The 14632-nt window shown below is 38.5% G+C and overlaps 1 protein-coding gene across 3 annotated transcripts in view; it reads right to left on the bottom strand.

Annotated features, from left to right (window-relative positions):
• The window catches only part of osbpl5 (oxysterol binding protein-like 5), a 50018-nt gene that overhangs the window by 26010 nt on the left and 9376 nt on the right, over nucleotides 1-14632 (bottom strand). For all 3 annotated transcript variants that reach the window (XM_061036488.1, XM_061036489.1, XM_061036491.1), the window contains exon 2: nucleotides 8702-8763. The gene's annotated coding sequence lies outside the window, so the exon portion shown is untranslated. The remainder of the gene's footprint in view (nucleotides 1-8701; nucleotides 8764-14632) is intronic.

Genomic DNA, 14632 nt, shown 5'->3' with positions numbered 1-14632 from the left:
ACACTTCATGTCGCACACTGTAAGTCTCTGAAAAACTAGATTTTTTCCAGGAAGAGGGGAAAAAAAGGGATAAACAAGTCTGTAAATGAGACCAAGATAACCCATGGGGAGCAGGGAAATAAGGTCAGAATGGGGTTTAGGTTGAGGGTTCGATGTAGGGTTGCAAAGATGACACAGACTCGGTTACTACTAAACACAAAGACAGATCCATAAAGAATTTATGTGAATCAAAAGGGAACTCTGAGTATATCCCTCTCTCTGTTCTGCATAGTTTGTGGGTTTGTGTGTGAACTCTGCAGAATCATGTATCTACTTTGAGCCCTCAATTTCCTGATACTCATTATCATATTAAACAAAACAAGAACTGTAGTGTGTAAAATATCTAGTATTTATTTCCAATATATCTATCCTTTTACAGATTAAGATTGATATATATATATATATATATCATCTTTTTACTGTACAGGCGCCCTGTATGATTGCCTATATTCTTCAAGTGAAAGTAGAGCCCTTTAGCCCACCAAAAACAACTTCAAAGTTTACATTCCAAATGATAACTTCAAATCTTAAACCTCTACTGTTGTCAGATGTTCAACACTGGGGCCATGTTTGACCTGGTAAAAAGGCCGAGCCAGCTGGCTGTCTATACGGTTGGATCAAGGCCAGAGGGGGGTGGCTGTGTGTGACAACAACCCTTAGGCAGGCCGAGCCAGGCTGAGCCGAGTGCAATGGTGCCAAGCATTGCCCCTTTGTTAGAATTAAAACGTGTCATCAAACAGACACATACTCACAATCGCGCTGCTTGATTGTGGCACAAATCCTAATCACAATAATTGTGACTGATAGTGATATCACAATTATTAAATGACACAATTAGTCTTTGATTTTAAAACATCTGCATCACATGCTTTTATTAACCTTAAACACTTCACTTTGAAAAACAAGCAATAAGTGAAAATAAATACGTGGAAAAAATATATAAATACATAAAAATTATGAATTATAAAAATAAATCAACATGTTTTTTTCCAGTGGTGGTGATGCACTCTTGTGGCCAAAATATAACAAACACTTTGAAACATTATATATATAATATATATCAAGGAAAGAGCTTGAATAGCACCAAAGTAACAACATTTAAGATCATTACAGCATCAGTGGAGTGAAGCTGCATCTGAAACACGTCAAAGAACTTGCTGCAAGAAAATCCGAACGCACTGCCTCAGACTTCAAACAAGTCAGAAACCGCAGAAGAAGAGGATTCAAGATGCTCTGGAAATGAATGTAAACAAACATGATAGGCCGCAGCTTTCAATTAGGCATTTTTTTATGTCTTCTCATGATTAATGTAGTAATCATACTGGAGTGATTGTTGTGGTAAAGTAAATATGACTGATATAAAATAGGGCTGGTCTTAAAAACTATGATATAAATAAAAACTATAAAATTATAGGCTATAATCGTCGAAGCGGACAGCCCATGTTCATCGCTGACCCTCGGTACTTTCCGGCTTGTCATTCCCCACTCTCTCCCCCCATTTCCTACTCTTAGCAATGTCTTCCTCTACACTAAAGCCATTAAAAGCTGCAAATGAATCTTTAAAAAATACATACATAAATCATTATTAACTTAAGTTAATAGGAAGGGATGATGAATAGTCTGTGGGTTATTTTGCAGAATGAAGACCACCAACCCAGGAGTTTTGTCTCATACATAATCCAGTACATTATCCCAGTTATTACACAGATACTTACTAAGGAAATCAATCATTTCAAATCAACTATTTTTTTTTTTTATGATTTATTCCTTTTGCCAAATAAATAGACTGTTGGACTTTACAGAGCTGTTTCCATAGCAATAGTTAGCTCTATGCTAGCCTTCATAAAATTAGCTGAAGAAGCCTTCATTACTTACATGAACAGTTCCAGTGATGGTGAAGTGAGACAAGGTGAACAGATCTGCATGAATCAGCACCTGAATTAGTTTTTCTTCCTGAATATTGCCGGAGTCTTTTGACTTATTTTTTTTCGAGTCTTTGAACCCGTTGTGTTTACTTCATGTGCCATCTTCAGTTTTGTAGATTTTTCCGTCATAGTTTGCAAATTTTGCCTCTTTAAAAAATATTTTTTTCTCTTTTCTTTTAAATTCTTGTTGTCCTCGTTTTCTTTAACTATTTCTCCCAGTAAACAGACCAATGTCAAATGTTGCATCCCTAGCAATTTTGTGCTTTAGGAACGGTTTCTTCTTCTTCACAATGGTGATCCAACCAGGGATAGCAGACCATTGCAATGCTTAATGGGCCTATCAGAACCAAGTATTTAACACAGCTGTGTAATAAAGTTCAAGTCATATACACAACACTATGAAGGCATCTTGTAACCTATGATCATTGCAAAAGCTGATTTTAATTTCTGTAAACATCACACCAATAGTTTGATCATTTATTTTGTGAAGTCTCAGGAATATACTTAATATATATATATACTTATACTTATACTTACTTACGTAAAAAAACTATATTTGCTAAACCATCACAAATTATCTTCCCTTCACAAATAAGGAAAGGCAGTGGATTGCTTAGACATTGCTGGAGACACACCTCACACCACAGGAGAAGATAATCTTTGGATCCATCAAATAATTGGGCCTTTGCTGACTTCTCCAGCATGGCAAGGAGGATTTGAATGGGAGAGGAACAGGAGTAACATTCTCTCTGTCAAAATAATTGTCTTAAGTCCTCCTTTGAAAGACACTTCATCCAAAATAGCAACAAGGAAGAAGCAGGAGGACACAGCTATTTTAATTTCTTTACTTTTTTAAACAACCTTACTCTCCACAATGTACCTGTTTGCGAGTGTAGCAGCTAAAAGATGGGCTATGAGAAAATCTTTCAGGATTACATGAAGGTTAAAGAAACATGATCTTATCACTTCATTGTGCAGAGATGCCAAATTAGGGGGGGGGGGGGGGGCTTTAATCAAAATACACATCAAACAAAGACAAAATGTATTTAAACTTTTAACAAAATCATTTAAACTTTCAAAGAAGTAAAGTCAAGCTATAAAAAGGACTAAATCAGCCTATTTTACTTTTCAAAGTGCACCATGAGTTATATTTCTGTGCTCTACTTCAAGTTCCTGCAGCAGTTTAAGGGCCTTATTACATTATGACAAGGCTTTTTTATAGAGCTGCAAACCTCTGTGGCAGAAAAGGAAATAATAAGCTGTGGAGGATGCTTGGACAATGAAGTAGATACAGAGAAGGGAGCGGATAATGAGGCTGTGTCTGATTAAGGCAGAGCAGGGGAAGAGCAGGGCAAAGTGCAGTCCCTCCAGGGATCTCTGGTCTGTCTGCTGGAGACAGAGGAGGTGTGAGAGGCTGGGAGGAAGATGTCTGGAAGCAGAGACCTGGAGGCTGAATACCCCAACTGGACAGGAGGAGGGTCATTAAGCAGGGTACGGTGAATGACAAGGTGTGGGATAGATGACTTAAATTAATGATGCTTAAATAAAGAGCAGCCCAGTGGGAGGTAGAGGGTAGCAGCCCATTACAGACTCCCCCTCAGACTGTAATACACCAATCAAGATATGACCAGCCACCAAAGCTGGATAAAATATGGATCATATAGGAAATTAATACATTTTAACTGTGAAAACTAAGTAAATTTGTCTATTTGTCATGCATTCTGCAATGAAATATCCGCTTGGCAACAGAAACTCCCTCTTTTTCCTCCCATTGGCTCCTGAGCTGGCGGTTGGACAAGACACTGACAGCATATTCTAAAATCTGAATAAAAAATTACTGAGACTATAAATATAGAAACTGCTTTGCCAGCTAAACTGTGGTGGAGAGCTTTAGTATTCACTTCAGGAAATATATTTGGCCTCTACTGGAGCTATCGAACTTTGTGAATGAACAAACTGGAGAAGAAAAAAAGAGGACTTAGGTTGAAAAAGGAATAGACCAGAGCTCCTGGTGAGCTTTGTAATGAGCCACAGTCAAAGCAATCACACATCCACAGAAGCACAATCAGCTTTATTAATAGAAGCAGAGGATGTTTATTTCAGCGCATTGTCCGTTTATAGAAAGCAAACATTTCCTATCACTCACAAAACGTATCTTAAAGGTCCCATATTCTGCTTTTTCTGGTTTTATATGCTCTTTAGTGTGTTTTCCAAGTGTCCTGTGCATGTTTAGGCACATCTATGTGCAAAAATTCAAAGTCCGCAGAAACGCGGCTTCTCCTACCTGCTCCTGTTAGCTGTAGCATTAGCCGCATGTAACGCTCGGTTCTAGCCCCCCTCGATAAAAATTTGTCAGTGCGGCGTCATTGTCAGTGTGAGATCACTGATCTAAGCCCATTGGCTCGTTGTGGCAAGCCCTGCAGCTCATGTTGAAATTTCCGAGAAGCGTGCTGAGCAACTGACCAACAACAACAGAGCGGATCGGCAGACCAATCAGAGCAGACTTGGCCCACGTGGGGTCTAACAGTTTGGGCTCAACAGAGTGCAGCTGACAGACTCAGAGCGGAGAGGGAGCAAGGAGGAGCAGTACATGAAAACAGACACTTTTTTCGAACTTTAGCTATTGTGAACGTACAAAAGTAGGTACATAGATTAAATATACAAACCCCAAAAAGGGCATAATATGGGCTCTTTAACATTACCTTTTTTTTTTTTTACAATGTCCATGTTTTGTTTACTGTCTTTAAGGTGTTAGCTTCCATCAACACATCAAGCCTTTAAGAATCGACCCTTCAGTCATGAGATCCTCTAGCACTTTGTCAACACCTCAAAGCAGGCATTTAAGGGACTACCCAGTATCACACACCATTAATTACAATACTCAAAGCTTCTCTTATCAGTGGAAAAGACAATGCCACAAAAATGTTGGCTGACCAATCAGTGTGGGACTTCCAGCTGCCCTCAAACCTGAGATGAAAGGATACTGCTGAAGCAGCTCATGATTTGTAAAACACTGAATGAGAGGTAACTGGGTCAACTTGCTAAGAATACACGTTCTGCCTTTTGTCAAAGCAGTCACTTGATAGTCGTGTCACAAGCCAGCCCAAGACCTACATTAATGTAATCTGATGAGGCAGGATTTTAAGATCTGATGACTGAACGGACACTGTGATCCTGTTTACTTAAATACCTGTTTAGATTAAATAAGCAAATTATTGTCAAATTACTGTGAATGTACAACACCCAGAGATGATTTAATTATAAAAACAGTTCAATGGAGCCTCTATGAACAACTTGCCAGAGATTACTCCATGTTTCAGACCAACTTCAGGGGGTCAAATGCTGTACACATGTACCTCATGTATTTACACATACTGACCATATATTTCTGTTTTTTATTTTCTAAGTACACCACAATTTTTCTTTGTAATGCATTTTTCCACTGCCCCCATCCAGGGGTTTCTAACTCATGCAGTTAGAGGAAAAAAATGTAGGGTCCAGATTCATTTCAATGTGTCAGTAATACACAGGGAGAGTCTCAGGTCCGACACAGAGATCAATAAGGGCTCTTACCAACCGTCAGGAACAAAATAAACAGACGTTGATCTCACACTGGCTACCCCAGTGTTGATCCAATAATAACAACTTTACTGATCAAAAGGGACCGCTAGGTGCTCAATTTTCTCTTAATGCAACTCTTCAATACCAAGTGAAGCTACTTAGCATTTCTGCACTACTCTAAATGTATTCTGCTTAGCATCCAGTGTGTCCCCTACCATTATATTAGGGGGGCGGCACAGTTTTTTGTGCCTTTATTGTAGAGATAGGATAGTGGATAGAGTTGGAAATCAGGGAAGAAGTCATTTAAGGATACCTTTCTGATAGAAGAAGACAGCTGTCATTAAAAGTAACGTATGAACACCAAGATTCCTTCAAGTGTTTGTGTCGGCTTCGGTCTGCCCATAAAAAAGGGGTATATTCATGTTTTACAAGTATGTGGGTGGGTGGGTGGGTGTGTGTGTGTGTGTTTGTAATTAAGTGTTTAATAGACTCTCTGGTGAGGGGTATGAAGATTCAAGTTGGATTAGACTGAAATACCAACAGTTCAGATTGTGAAGTTCATGCAGCCTTTTACAGGGTTTTAGTTTTATCACAGTGTTGGTCAGTCTGTGGGCTTGACTCCCCTTGTGTAGAAATACCCAAAAAGCCAAAAAGACTGAAGTGAGATTTATAGACTGAGAATTTTTTCTTATATGACCAAAAAGTTCTTGATTTAGTTGACAAAATATGCAGTTAGAAAAAGGTTAAATCATAATATATTGTACCGCGATTCTCAGCATATTGCAAAATGTTTAAAATCGCAATAATATCGTATCGTGACTCAAGTATCACGGTAATATCATATCGTGGGGCCTCTGGTGATTCCCACCCCTACCATATAACTATATAATTTGTTAATCATGAAAAAAGAAAGAACAGCTAGACAAATCATGCTTTAAAATTAACCACATTGATAAATAAAGGTTATCAATCCCCCACGGGGAAACTCGTTTGCCACCTGGTCAATTCATACACACAACAAACAATATAGACAGTACAATCAGGATACACAACAATTAATGAATAGGTGAATAGGTTATGACTCATCAAATATCACTGCACTAAGACCTTGATGTACGAAGAGAAAATCCAAAAGACTAGTGACAAAAACAGACATAAATGTGACCTTTAAAGATAGAGTCAGTGGAAATGTTCAATGCAGCTTGGAAATACAACATTTTAATTGGCCCCTTTCCCCCAGAAGTGCACTATACTGCAGGACGTAGTGTGTGTCAAAATACAGGCAGAGGACAGGGTCTCTGCAGACACAGTCACCACCACAAATGTATGGAGGCCCATAAGTGATGATTGAGTTGCAAACCTTTGTATAAGTCTATTCTTATATTTTTTAGGAAAAGAGCTACTAAGTCTATCTTTAAGGATTCTATCACGGTCTGTATTTTACAGAACTCCATGGTCCTATGATTTCCGCAATGCTAAAAACAAGGACTGAATGAAGAAATTTTGGCAATGAATATGACATCAACTGTAACACCCGGAAAACAGTGGAATTTGTTGAAATGTGGGTGTGATTTATAATAACACGGTCCTAACAATCAAAGTGTTTTTCACAGTGCCTGAGCTTAAAGTGTTGCTGCAGCTCCCGTCAGACTGTCTGTATGTGACCTGTTGTGACTTTCTTGTAAGTTTTGCCAGCATAGATTGACTTGTAAGAATACACAACTTCTTTGCAAACACATCGGCAAAAGCAGGACGTGATTTCGTTGAAGACTTACGAGTAGGTTGAAATATATGAGAATTTTGAGCCAGCCAGAGTAATTGCCACTTAACAGTTTTCTCAATTCAAAAGCTTTACCAATACAATCAGAACAATAAGGGAACTACTGTATGTAACCAGGCAGTGATTTAAATGTTAACTACAAAGTGTATCCTTTCATCTTAACATAGTCTCAAAGAAAGCCGGAATTTTAGGGGCTTTTTAGGCAGAAAAAGATTACTTTGTGTTTGCACAGCCGCATACAGGTTGAGACATTTTATTCTAGTTAATGTGTAATTTGCTGTTAAATCTCATACATCTGTGCTGCAATCACATGCCAAGATAAACAGCTTGGGCAAGGCTAAGTCACTTCCTGACTGATATGAACGGGCAAGTGGGTTTTATTTTTCCTGACTACAAACAGTCTGCTCCCATCTGAGGACTGTACAAAACAGCAAAGCCAAATGTCTCACTGACAACCACAACACAGTTACTAGACTCCAAATTAGAGCGTTAAATATGCCAGTTCCATCAATCCAACCCAAAAGGATCTCTTTCGTAAAAGAGGGATACATTTACTAAATGTAGTAATGGTTCCCTCTTTACGCCCAATGGACAGATGTGTAAAACAGCTGACTGCCTGCACATCTGTTTAACCCACATTCATAAAGACACTCATACAATTAACCTTCCAGGACAGGCCAAAATACACAGTGCACTAAATATGGGAGACTGAAAAAAGAAATAGTAGCTAGTAATTGCACTTTCTGTGCCGCTGTATAAAAGATCAACATGTCCTCTAAGCTAACAGGCTGTTTTAAGGCTTTGAGTGTCTCTGCAATATAATTCTGTAGCCAACTGTCCTCATGCAGCCAAACATTTACTCCCTTCTAACCAAAATGAATCTGACACACCCTGTAAGCAACTGATCTTGCATCTGCCTAACGGTATATTTTCTTTCAATGCTACACTGTACTTCAGCTCTGCAACATTGATGAACATTTTCTAACATGGATGAGCAGAAGTAATCAAAATGGCACACATGTACTTCACTAATAGGCACTGTGATCTAAGTACTTAATTAGGCAGGTGTAACATACTAAAACTGGCATAAACAGGAAGTTCATCCACTACACACCTTATAGGACATGTCCTATTTCTCTGTCAGCTCAAAATAGTGAGTCACCGCCCCTGGCAACACTGAGTAAAAATGTTCTTTGATTTGTGTCAGACTTTGAAAGTAGACTGACGGTTATGAGAAAACAGGTTTACAAAGTCAACTTTATTCTTGGGCGGTAACAGTTGAATGGCAGATGCAAACCATTTGATTAAATGAAGCTAAAACAGATAGCCAATCTACCTGAGCCTATGCATTATTAAGACATCAAAGAGAGGGCAAGCATGTGAGAGCTCAGCTTACCTTTCACCTGAGCCACAGGAGACACTGCATCCAGAGGCCTTTGTTGTAGCCGCCTGTCTCACCTGCAGAGATAAAGGTTAGAGTACGGTTTCACTTTTACTCTGAAAGTACAAACAGACAAACTGCCTCATGTCGCTTCTTCACAATCTTCTCTCGGTCAGACCACTGTGCTAGTGCTAAGGAGGGTGTGGCTCTAACCAACCAGGTCCCAGTCCTGAGGGAGCTGACAATGTCTCTCTGGCCCAATGCAGTCTGTTTGCCAGCTGCATACACAAGACACACACACCCACACACACAACTGTCAGTCATTTCCACCTAGACTCCAACTAATGAGATAGGGGGCAAAAGAGCTATTGAGCAGTTAACTACAGCTCCAGTCCATGAGAAAAAACTTTAATTTAAAGAAACAGTATAAGTGACAGCACTCAAAATTGTCAGGATTCAGGATACAGGATTCCATTCAGAGTGTATTTACTCAGTCAACAATAACACAGAAGCAATTACAGCTAACGATCCTCAAACACACACCATCATATTCTTAAAGGGCTACCACTCTTACACTAGACAAATACTCATCTAGGATGTAAATCCATGACGAGTAAATGACTCCCACTCAAGGAGACAGTACAGTGTCCATTTAAGGGAAACTAAACCCCAGAGTTTGGGCTAAAGTACATCTACCCTGGAATTTCAAGAAAGAACGTGAATGTATGAACATGGACAAGGCCATGATGGTGGAGATAAAAGACACACCCACTCCCTCCATTACACCCTGGACTGTTGGACATCCAATCACAGGGCTCTAACACAATATGTGGGATTTAAGCACTGTGTACTCAAATTTTGAGATTTGGACCTAAATTGATCAACAATAACACTAAATAGCACTATACATACATATTCTAATTGGCTGTACTTTAAATACTGTATGCAGATATGTTTAAAGCTAAACTGCAGCTTTCAACAACCCTTTACGATCTGACTTTTCATTTTGAAATACCTTTTAATCTTTCCAAAAAAAGAACATCTAATTCAGAAACAGCTGGGATGTTTGATAAGAAGGAAATCCAAAAACCAGAACAACTCCATAAAATTGAAGGACTATTCAATAAGTACATGTTGAATACAGGTTGGAGTAAACACTTGGGGATTTTGATGTGATTTTTGAAAGCTTCATTTTACTAGGTGTTTTTGGCGGATACTTAAAGTTCAGAGAATCTCATTGACTGAAAATGATTTTACAACAATTAACAACTCCAACATTCAACTGTTTTATCAAGGTTTTAAATACATCTGCAAATAAAATCAAAACAATGTTTCTGATAAAGCAGTGAATAGTCAGAAGACAAAACCTCATGTGTAAAGGGAGGTTAGGCAGCCCAGATCTTTGCCTTTGCATCCTATCACTAAGCAAAAGAGAAAGCCACAACACTCGAGTACTTCTAACCTAAATAAGAAGTGAACTGAGAGAGAAACCCTAAGCTGACAGCGCATAATGGACAAAGACAAAGAGGAGAGGCAGGGCAAAGGAGATGCGAGCCAAACATAGACAGCGACTATGGGAAAACAGAAAACATGGAGTACTGGGAACGCAGGGGTACTTTCACATCATCAAAGAGGGTAAAAGAATCCGCAAAAGTAACCAACAGCACTCATGTCTACATGGATTCATTATGGCAAACACAAAATAAGATTTAAATGATCTGAAATACATATATGGCCCAGAATCATAAAATGTACTAAGTGTTCTTTATCCAAAAGTCTGATGTGAAGTAAGACGCTGTGACCCAGAATGTGGCATGGTTGGGATGGAAGGGCTCCAGAGCTGCACTTCTTTCTCTAAGCTGTCCTACATTTCCTCATTCAGATCAGACATTATCTGTCCTCCTGACTCAGTTTGAGTGCCATGAAATAAACCACATGCCACATAGAAGAACTTCTACTATAAGAATACAAGGTTCACAACATGACATGTCTTATGCTCTTTCTACCGCTGTATGCCATCCAAAAACCACAACGATATGGCCCAGTACAATATAACATAATGCCCTAGCAAAGTTTAAGATTTTCATTGATATAACAAACTTGAAGGGATTTTTGATGACACCCAGAGTACCTATATGTTCTACTATATCTTAAGATATAGTGCTTTCCCACATAGTATACACAAAACTCCTGAAAATGTTTCACCCCAACTTAATCTGGAACGTTTCCTGCCAGCCCTCTCATGAATTCTCTGTGAAGTCGGGGTGTGTCGTCGTCGTCAGTGCGTCGTTCTGTTTACGTCATGTCCCTCATGTGACCACATTTATGGACAAGCGGCAACTCAAGGAAGATTTATGGGGCAGCCTGCCTTACATTGTTAGGAGAGCATATGTTAAAACAGCTTAAGGCACCAAACATTGAGAGAAGGATTACTCACATTGCCCTGCATTTGAAGTATATGGTCATGCATCGTCAAAACAGGGCCACATACATATTGTATAACCAACACTCTAAATGCTTCCTTGCAAGCATACAACTAAGTAACATTTACATAAGAACACTGAGAGCTCAACAACTTTCCCAGCAGAGAGCCAAGACTGACTCATAGGTGGGGTCTGGGCCAGATCCTGCCTGGCCCACTGATTTATAGTTGTGTCTCTGGCTCAATTAAGGGAAACAATAGGATGGGTGTGAATAAAAACTGGAGGCTAGAAGAAGCTCCTACTGAGGATAAAGTAGAGGATAGAAACTGAGGCAGAACTGATAACAAAGGGCAGATAATCTAACATTGCACTGTACACAAATAATCAAGACACCAAATGATAGCTGTACACAAAGTCCTTGCTAATCCACATCGGCCCATCTACAATGTTCACATTTTGTTACCTAACTAGTTGTAAACCTTAAGAGTGTATTTATTTTTCTAAAGGTTAAATAATGATCACTCCACCTCGCCTATTTGAACGAGAGGCTGGACACATATTGTACTACATCTCTTTCCCGGTCGACAGAAAGCTTTGGTAGAATCTTGTCAAACAAGGTAGCAATGCCTGCATTAGTGTCTATTTACTGTAAAATGGAGCTTATATTTCAAAATGAACATCATGCTTTATAAAAAGGCTTGCAACTAGTCATGTAGTCAAAAATAATGTTTAAAGTATAAAATGTTAAGCTGTAAAAAGAAAAAAAAAATGAAGTGAGAAGTCAAGTCAGATCCTTCATATTTAAAACCAAGAGGCAATGTTCGATTCTGTAAACAGTTTGTGATCAATCTAATCAATCTAATATCCGTATAAGGTCAGATATTGATGTAATTTATGTATCTGATATCAGACTGTCTGTGACTGAATGTGATTTGTGCTTTGAAGACATTCAGACTGAACTGCAATTGCCCACAAATCATCTACATCAAGATGTACAGTCGAGATGGATGTGATAAAAAGTACAATTACTAATTATGATATCGGAATCAGTATCGTGCGTCTCTAATCAAAAGTCAAGCATATTTTTAACAGTGCCCTTTAATACCCTCTCCATCCACACATACCCACTTAGCTTAATGTCACCTGAAGCGAGGTTGTCAAACATGGCTCTGTGAAGGCAGACAGTCATCAAAGCCAAATTTGAAGTCAATGTCTATTTAGCAAGTGAGTGTTTTCAATTACCGGTAAGTGATTACTGGACTAAATCATTCATCTGCTCCTGTGTCTGAGATTCTAATTCAAGTGGATAATGGAGGCTAATATTTACAAGAGCCCTCGGGGGGCATAGGGATTGTTTGTCCAGTTAAGCCAGAGCTCACAGACATAAACTTAAGTTAATGCATGAACTCAGAAAAATTATAAGGCAGACATAAAGGGACACAAAGTGGACTTAATAAGATTGACTGAGAGTCTTATGGCAACTCAAAGCCTTACACATTCAGTATTTCTCATCATCACATGAACACCCAACCTGGGGCCTGTTGTCAGTACCATTCAGTTAAACTGGAGGTTAGCAGCACAAAAACACTGGTAAACAACTGATCTGATGTATCCAGCGAATTGATCAAAAATTAGATCTATGTAAGATTAACTTTTTTTGTCCCAGAGGGAAATTTGCCTTGGACTTCACAGTGCTCTGACGCACTAACAAAATATCTTAGTACAGTATTACACAGCAAACTTATATGCAGTGTTTGAGTGTTTCATTATTACAGTGCTATGATTTTCGTGTAAGTTTTTATTATTATTATTTTATTATTATTATTATTATTATTATTATTATTTATGTTTTACATTTTCAGGAGTCTTTAACATATATCATTTCATTAATTAATATAATTATAACAATTAAAAAACAACAACATTTGAATATAATAAAATAAAAGTGAAGACTGATTTTCTAAAACAGGAATCGTTCTTTAATCCAAGGGCTCCAACAGTTTAATTTAGCCAAGCATTCCCTCTTCTTCTTCTCCTGCCTTGAGTAGTTGTTGGATAGTGCTCTGCTGCAAATGTGTCAAATTCCTCAGATTTTTTGGTCTCATTTCCAGTTTCTTACTGACCTGCCCAGCTGACTTTGCTGCAAGCTGATTGGCTGTTAAAACACTAAACTTGTTACAACATTCTATAATAACAACCCTGCACGAGCTGAGCTGCAGGCAACCCCATCAGAGTCTCAGTTCAACAGTTTACATGCTTTACGAAGCTGCATGACAAACCACAAGTATCCTTTTAGTGTATTCTAACACTGTGCCACTTTTTGAGCACACAGAAACACACACTCCACAGCCTTAATGCCCAGACCTAAAACAACAGCAGGCAGATGTAAAAAAAAATACTGCCAATCAGACACTGTCGGCACAGATCGACTTGGCTTTAACAGGCCAATGGTGGACCATGACGTAATCAAGCCTCTCAGAAACAACTATTTCATAATAAAAATACAAAATGTATGTTAATCTACAACTAACCTGCTGTGAACTCAAAACAGACGCTGCAGCTTATCCCTTGAAACTGCAGATTATTAACATCTGACATGGGGAATACACAGTAACAATCATTTCAGGGACTGGACCAAGTCCCTCTTGAAAAAAGAAAGAAAAGAAAGAAATGTAGATCACCACATGGACATATAGTATGGGCCAGTGCCTCTTACCTGTGTTATTGGTTATTTGAAAATGGATAATTTCAGCGTTAAACTAACAAACAGAAACACATCAAAACAAACTAACTTTGTCAAAGAGCTTTGCACAGACAGTAAGGATCAACTCAAAGTATTATTACTTTCTTATAAAGAGTTAAACATTTCCATTTAAAAGTACATGCTGGCACAAAACATAAACACAAAGCCTGTCTCCACATTAAGAATATATTAAAGGATAGTTTTGTGGTATTTATATTTATGTTTGCAACTGTGCCTTAATGTCCACAAAGTAATACAACTGGGTCCTATCAAAGGTTTGTTTTTACACAAGCAGCAGCAGCTCCATACGTTAAGCCGGAGATGAGTGAGAGGCGGATATCGATTGCGGAGGCGCAAGATGCCGTGAGAACGCTTAGGCTGCCACTGCTTCTGTAAAAAGAAGAGCAGTGGATCTGTGAAGTCAAACCTGCCCTATAAATAGACACACCAACCAACCAGCAGAATGGAAACAAACGTCAGGGGGTCAAAAGGTCAGACTCAAACCCTAAATGACTTTTGTCTTTAGAAAGAGATGGACAAAGAATTAAGATTCACGAGGTAGAGAACATGCAAAAGAGAAAATTCGTAACAAGAAATTGATTGTAACAAAACAAGGAATTTATCTTATAGATAGAGATAATATTGATGAGTTGATTTCAGGATATTCATTGAAGTAGTACAATGAATTAATTAATTTTATTTTATTATTGTGTCATGCATGCATTAGCATGCCCAGCCCATACGGGCATACAAGATACCAATATAAACACACAAACAGTC

This window comes from Labrus mixtus, chromosome 4 (genome assembly GCF_963584025.1).
Source record: "Labrus mixtus chromosome 4, fLabMix1.1, whole genome shotgun sequence".
In the NCBI taxonomy this organism is placed as follows: domain Eukaryota; kingdom Metazoa; phylum Chordata; class Actinopteri; order Labriformes; family Labridae; genus Labrus; species Labrus mixtus.
This window is presented reverse-complemented; position numbering and strand designations above follow the sequence as displayed.